Source organism: Rhinopithecus bieti, unplaced genomic scaffold, assembly GCF_001698545.2.
Source record: "Rhinopithecus bieti isolate Rb0 unplaced genomic scaffold, ASM169854v2 scaffold_52032, whole genome shotgun sequence".
Taxonomy (NCBI): domain Eukaryota; kingdom Metazoa; phylum Chordata; class Mammalia; order Primates; family Cercopithecidae; genus Rhinopithecus; species Rhinopithecus bieti.
In genome coordinates this window covers 1,273,678-1,279,657 of record NW_016821592.1, presented here as the reverse complement: position 1 = coordinate 1,279,657, position 5,980 = coordinate 1,273,678, and the positions used below count along the sequence as shown (strand labels likewise).

The 5,980-nt window shown below is 41.5% G+C and overlaps 1 long non-coding RNA gene across 1 annotated transcript in view; it reads right to left on the bottom strand.

Moving 5' to 3' along the window:
• Positions 1 to 2,974: 2,974 nt before the first annotated feature.
• The window catches only part of LOC108520886 (uncharacterized), a 62,442-nt gene continuing 59,436 nt past the window's right edge, over positions 2,975 to 5,980 (bottom strand). Inside the window, exon 3 of the long non-coding RNA XR_001883049.1 lies at positions 2,975 to 3,133. This is a non-coding gene — a long non-coding RNA (uncharacterized LOC108520886). The remainder of the gene's footprint in view (positions 3,134 to 5,980) is intronic.

The window sequence follows — 5,980 nt, the reverse complement described above, 5'->3', positions numbered from 1 at the left end:
AAAAAAAAAAAAAAATATGTATATATATATATATATATATATATCTCAGGAATAGAGGAATTTCAGGTACCAAACCTATGGTAGAGGAGCTACTCAGAGGGCAGAGGGCCATGTAGACGACAGCGTACTCAAACCTGGCTCTGTGTTCACATCACTTTCATCTCTGGAAAGTGGCAAAGAAGCTTGGGATGGCTCTTCCAGTTAACCCAAGGCCATCATGCCCCATCTTTTCTCCATTCAGAAGATATTTGTATACACACTTGCTCATTCCTTTATTTTGTTGCTTTGGATAACTTTTAAACTATATATTATTGTTCCCCACTTGTTTGGAGGCAAAGGTATAAAAATGAGATGGGAGCAGATCAAGAGAGATATATTTGTTTTTAATTCTATTCCAGTATATCAGTTAAAGTCCTCTGAGGAAGACAGAAACCACTCTAGATATTTCAACCAGGGAATCACTTCACAGATTATAGAGAGATTAGCATCTTTAGCAACCCAGGACCACTAGTGAGACTGGAGGAACATGGGGAGGAAGTAGTGTGACCAGAGTCTGGTTGTCAGGGCCATGGGGCAGTGGCTGCTTAGTGGGAGCTGGGATCATGGAGGAAAGGGTTTCCCTGCAGGATCCACAGCCAAGGAGGAAACACAGCCACTGCCAACGATGCCACAGAAAGGGGGAAGAAGGCGAGAAATGACCATGATTCTCCCTCTCTGTACCCCCAGTGCTCCCTCAGGGCCCCACGTTGGTGTATACTGCCTGAAGGCTGGAAGGAGAGAGGCCCTGGAAAGAACAAGAATGAATCTGGGGCACTGGCAGGCAGGCAGGCAGCACATCCTTCTCCTACACAGCTGCCTCCCTTCTCCTCATCCTGGCAGGCCCCTGGCCCTCCCAAATGACCATCAGACATCCCTACCATTCCCTCCTGACCTTGACCTCCACTGCATCAGCACTGTCCTTGCTGCCCCAACCCTCTCTGGTCTCTCTCTTGAGCTGCCAAACACTGAGGAGAACAGCCGCAGGGCTGTGCTGACTGAAGCCACTGACACGGGCTATCGAGCCTGCAGGTGACCGTCACAGCTGCTGGACAATCCTTTGGACAAGATTCATGAATTTTCAGGCATCTCGCAGATTGGCTCCCCAAGTCTTTCCCATTCTCCTCAAGTCCCCAACCAAGCCTCCTTCCCTCAGGTTGTCCTCTCACTCTCCTGAGACACCAAGCCATGGACATGACCTTTCTCCATGTCTCATCTTTTGAAGCTTCACTCGTTCATTTTTTCCTCTTGTCTCTGAGGATGACACACTCATCTTTCTTGTCCTGTAACAAGAAACTGTAACTTCGCTCCAATCATCATCCCTTCTGCTTTTTTGTTTTAAAGCTTCCCTCTCCCTTGGCTTTGTTCTCTCTACTTAGAAGTGAGCACAGGTGCTCCATTGCTCACAAGGCAACAAGAAAAAGTCCTTTGACCTCTTTGACCCCCTCTCTTGACCTTCAAACGTATTCAAAGAGCAAGAGTAACCCACCATCTGTTTTTCATGGTTTTATGATTGTCCATTCCAGTGGCTTTGATCCATCTTTCTTGTCTGTGACTGTCCCAGCATTGGTCCCCATTAACAACCTCCCCCACCCCACCCTCTTTCTGGAAATGTCTCCCTCAATTTCTGTGAGGTTGTGTTCTATTGCTCTCTGCCCTGTATTCTCTCCAAAATCTCCTCCATGGCTTCTTCCTGGGTCCTCTCTCTTCTCCTGTGCAAATACATAGGGGTCTCCTACTCTCTGCCCTCAGCCCTCACCACGTAATCCCTGCACTTGGCCTTTCTGTCGTCTCTCCCCTCCTGTCCCATCTCTGTGTAGCACTCTCTGGATCCGTCCCCTGCTCCAAGCCTTGGGGACAACAAGCTGATCCCAAATATTCAACCATCTGGAAATCCGATGCCTTCTGCTGCCATAAACCTCTGTGCTCCAGACGACACTTATTCCTTCCCATAATCCCTCAACAGATCCTACCACCACTGACTTCACACTTTTCCTCGTGTTCTGCCTCAACATTTTATGCGGCCTTTGACTCCCCCATCCCCACCTCCAGCCAGTCACTGAGCCAAGGAAATCCAAGAAGCCAGCCCCCCCCGTTTCCACTGGCCTCACCATTGAACAAGCCCTTATTATGTTCAAATATATTTTCTATATAATGTATAAATACATTTATTATATTTAAATATAGTATATGTTATATAATGTATAATAATTTATTAAATTGTATATATTCATATATTTCTATCTTTTATTTATATTATATAACACATTTACATATTTAAATATTAATTTATTACATAAATATATATAACTGTGTCCTATAACATATTTAATAAATTATATATTTAACACATAAATATGAAACATTTCATACATGAAAATAAATGATGTTACACTGTCATGGTTCCCAGTCTCTGTGCTGAGGCACCCAGGACACCACCGTGAAACCACAGAGGCTTCACAGTGTATATTAATTTTCAAGGGATAATACACGATCTATGACTTTTAAGATCTGGGGACTTAACAACCTACCCAGGTATTTAGTTTTGTCTCAGGACACTGAAAAATTTGTGGAGACACTAAGGGCATTATGATCTGAGAGAGTTTGTGAAACTCAGGTATCTAGATTTCTGAAAATACAATGGCCACCCAGGTTCCTACAACGCAACTCAGGAATAGAGCACTTAAATACCGTGGAAGCTCTCTGATATTCCATCCCTAATTACAACACCTGCACCTGCCCACCCTTCCAGAACTGACTACTGGTCTGAATTTTTGCATTTACAATTCCCTTGCTTTTCTTTATAGTTTTTATTGCAGTTGTCTGTGTTCTTAAAACAGATATGCAAATATGCATATTGTTTAGATTTGCATGTCAACTTTCATCACATTTTGCATTGAATGTTACCTGATCTCCTGGCTAATTTTCCTACCTCTTAGATGATCTTCTTGCCATTGCATGTACTTTTTTGGTATTTGATCAGGTCTCTTCACTGTTCAACAATCTTCAGGGACTCCCCGTCCACTACCGAATCAATTCCCTTGACATTCTCTGCTTCACCAAGTCCCTTAACTTCTCTGAGTCCCAGCTTCCTTACCTGTAAAATAGGAATGACAATATCCATCTTACAGCATTGTTTTTAAGGATCAAGCAAGACAATCCTGTAACATGCATACCATGAGGCCTGACACACAGTAGGAAGCACAGTATGTTGGAGCTCTTATTATTCTTATTATTTTTATTACTCTTCCCTGAGCTGTTATTTTTTTCATGATGATTATTACTCCTCCATGAACTTTTCCCTTAGACATAGCACAGTGCCTGAACATAGTGAATGTTCAGGAAATATTTGTTGAATGTGAAATAAACTGATCTCCATCAACTCATGTGCAAGTTGGTAATGCCCAGGGAAGGAACTCTCATTAATGGGTCTTTGAAGAACCCCCAAACGGAGGTCAATATTGCCTATTTTGGAAGGAGTGGGGAAGACATTGATACTTTCTCTTGCTAAGGAGAGTAAATAAGATGTAATGGGATCTTTAAAACATTTTATAGCAGTGTATGGGTATGGGCTTGGTCTGAGCTGCTCCCAGCTGGCTTTTGTCAAGCGTTGGCTGCCCTCAAAGCAGAACCACCTGCTCAGGAGGACCGCAGGATTCACTGGGGCCCAGCTGGAGGGAGGGAACCCATTCCTCTGATGTGCACAGTTGTCTCAAGCCCGGAACCCATTCCTTGCTCAGATGCCAAAAAACTATTTTGGATCCTGTAGAGCTGGCAGGGGTCCCTGGTATGCCATGTCTCTATGTGTGAACTGCTTGACACTTGCTTCTTCCGTTGGGGCTATTTCAAAGAAGACGGAAGAAATGAATAGCTATAAATGACTAAGGCCCTTGAGTTATGGTTTTACTTATGCATAATTTTGACAGGTTGTCTCCTTATTGAGAAATGGCATGTTTCTTATCTTTTGAGAAAGATTATTCTCACTAATCTGAGAAGGGATGCCATGCATGATGCTGGAAAAGGACAATATGTAATCTGTCTTAGCAAAAACACACTCCCAGAAGCCTGTGGTCCCAGCAGAACCACTTCATCTTTAATTTGCTGTGTTTTCTCAGTAGGTTCTCATTCCTGCCTCTCCATTACCACTGCCCGATCTTCAAACTTGCAAAGGAAAGTCACCATTTGTTCTCTAGGAGTATCATGTTTCAAAACTACGCATGTACTAAAAAGCAGAAAACCTTGCATACATGTGCAATTATGTCAACTTAAGTGCACATTTATGTGAATATATTCTATACGTAAAGTCAAAAAAAAAAGCATAGTGTTCTATGATAAGAAATGCATATTGATTACCCAAACAATGATTAAAGTTTATCTGTCTTCTGCCTTGGGTAGCACAGAGTGACTTATCAAATGTCAATGGTTACACTAACATTTACTTTAGCAGAGAGATAATTACAAGGGCTGAAAAGCCTATTGAAACCATCAGAATGTCCACACATCAGCTGGTTTCCATCCAAACCAGTTTATAATCTAAAGTAGGAATGTCTTTACTTTAGATGCAGCTGAGGTCATAACCTTTTGTTTCTTGTTCTTAACCAGGTTCCGTGGCTGTAGTGACTCCAGCCAAGTTTCACATTGCCTCTGGACTTTTGGATGTGGCTCTGCTGCTAATGTTGGCAGGGTGAGTGGGAGAGCTGACCACTGGCTCTAGTTGCAATTTCCACCTGTGAAAAATGTTTCTAGGGAGGTAGACATGAGAGGTCAAATGGATTGTGAATGACATTTGTATAGCCAAGTTCATAAGATCCTGAAGGAGCAATAGGAAGGCTCTCTTTACTTTTGTGTATTTGCTTTGAAAGTCAAGGTAACTCATAGGATAACCCGTTTTTGGAGATTTTAGTTACAAAGTTGTGATTTGCTATTAAAAATTTAGATACATTAGATGATTTGAAACTTTTTTGTTGACCTTTGTGAAAAGAAAAACAAATATCGCTCAGGTGTGCTTCACTGTGTACTAAAAGGTAAACAGCTGCGTGCAGACTCAATGATTTTTCCCCAGTGACGCTCATTCTAAATGAGGTGCTTTGTCTTAATTTTAGATAGAACTGAAACTCTTAATTAAATAACGAATTGCTTATAGCAACTGGTCAACTTCCTCTTTAAAGAAAATATTTTTGGAAAATGATCTTTTTGTGTCTAGAAATCCTTTGTAAAACAATTACTCTTATTCACCCACCACATAATCTCCAAATTTCTTAAAGTAATTTTCTTTAAAGCCTACTCAGAACACTTACATAGATTTGCTCTCCAATCATGTGAAGCTTCAGGTTTGAACTTTGGTACTTTCAACCAAGCCTCACTTACCAGAATGAGTGGGTGGCAGTTCCACCCTTCCTTTTTCTCCATTACTTCATTCATTTGTTTATCTGACATTTATTTAGGTTCTCCTAACTTGTAAGCACCATGCGAGACCTTGCAGATTTCAAAATGAAAAATACCCTCAACGAAGGGGGTGGCTATGTAAGCAAGTCATTGCAGTAGAGTCAGATAATTGCCACCAGAGAGGCACCCAGAAGAAGCACTGACCCCCTTGACTGACGGAGTCAGAAAAATCTCCATGAAAGATGGTATTTGAGCTCAAACCTGTACTAGTTTGCCAAGCCAAAGAGAAGGAGGAAAGGGCTTTGAGATTCAAGAAATATTGGCGTAAAAATGCAGGGATGATATGAGATGTACTTGGTGATGCAAGATGGGGAGTGGTAATTCATGGAACACATGCACACTCGCACACATATAATTAAATGCCTACTACATACCAAGCACTGGACAGACAAGTGTGTTTTTCATTCATTATCTTGTTTCATTTTCATGAAGATACCATGAGGTAGGAGATATATATATATATATATATTTTTTTTTTTTTTTTTTTTTTTTTTTTTTT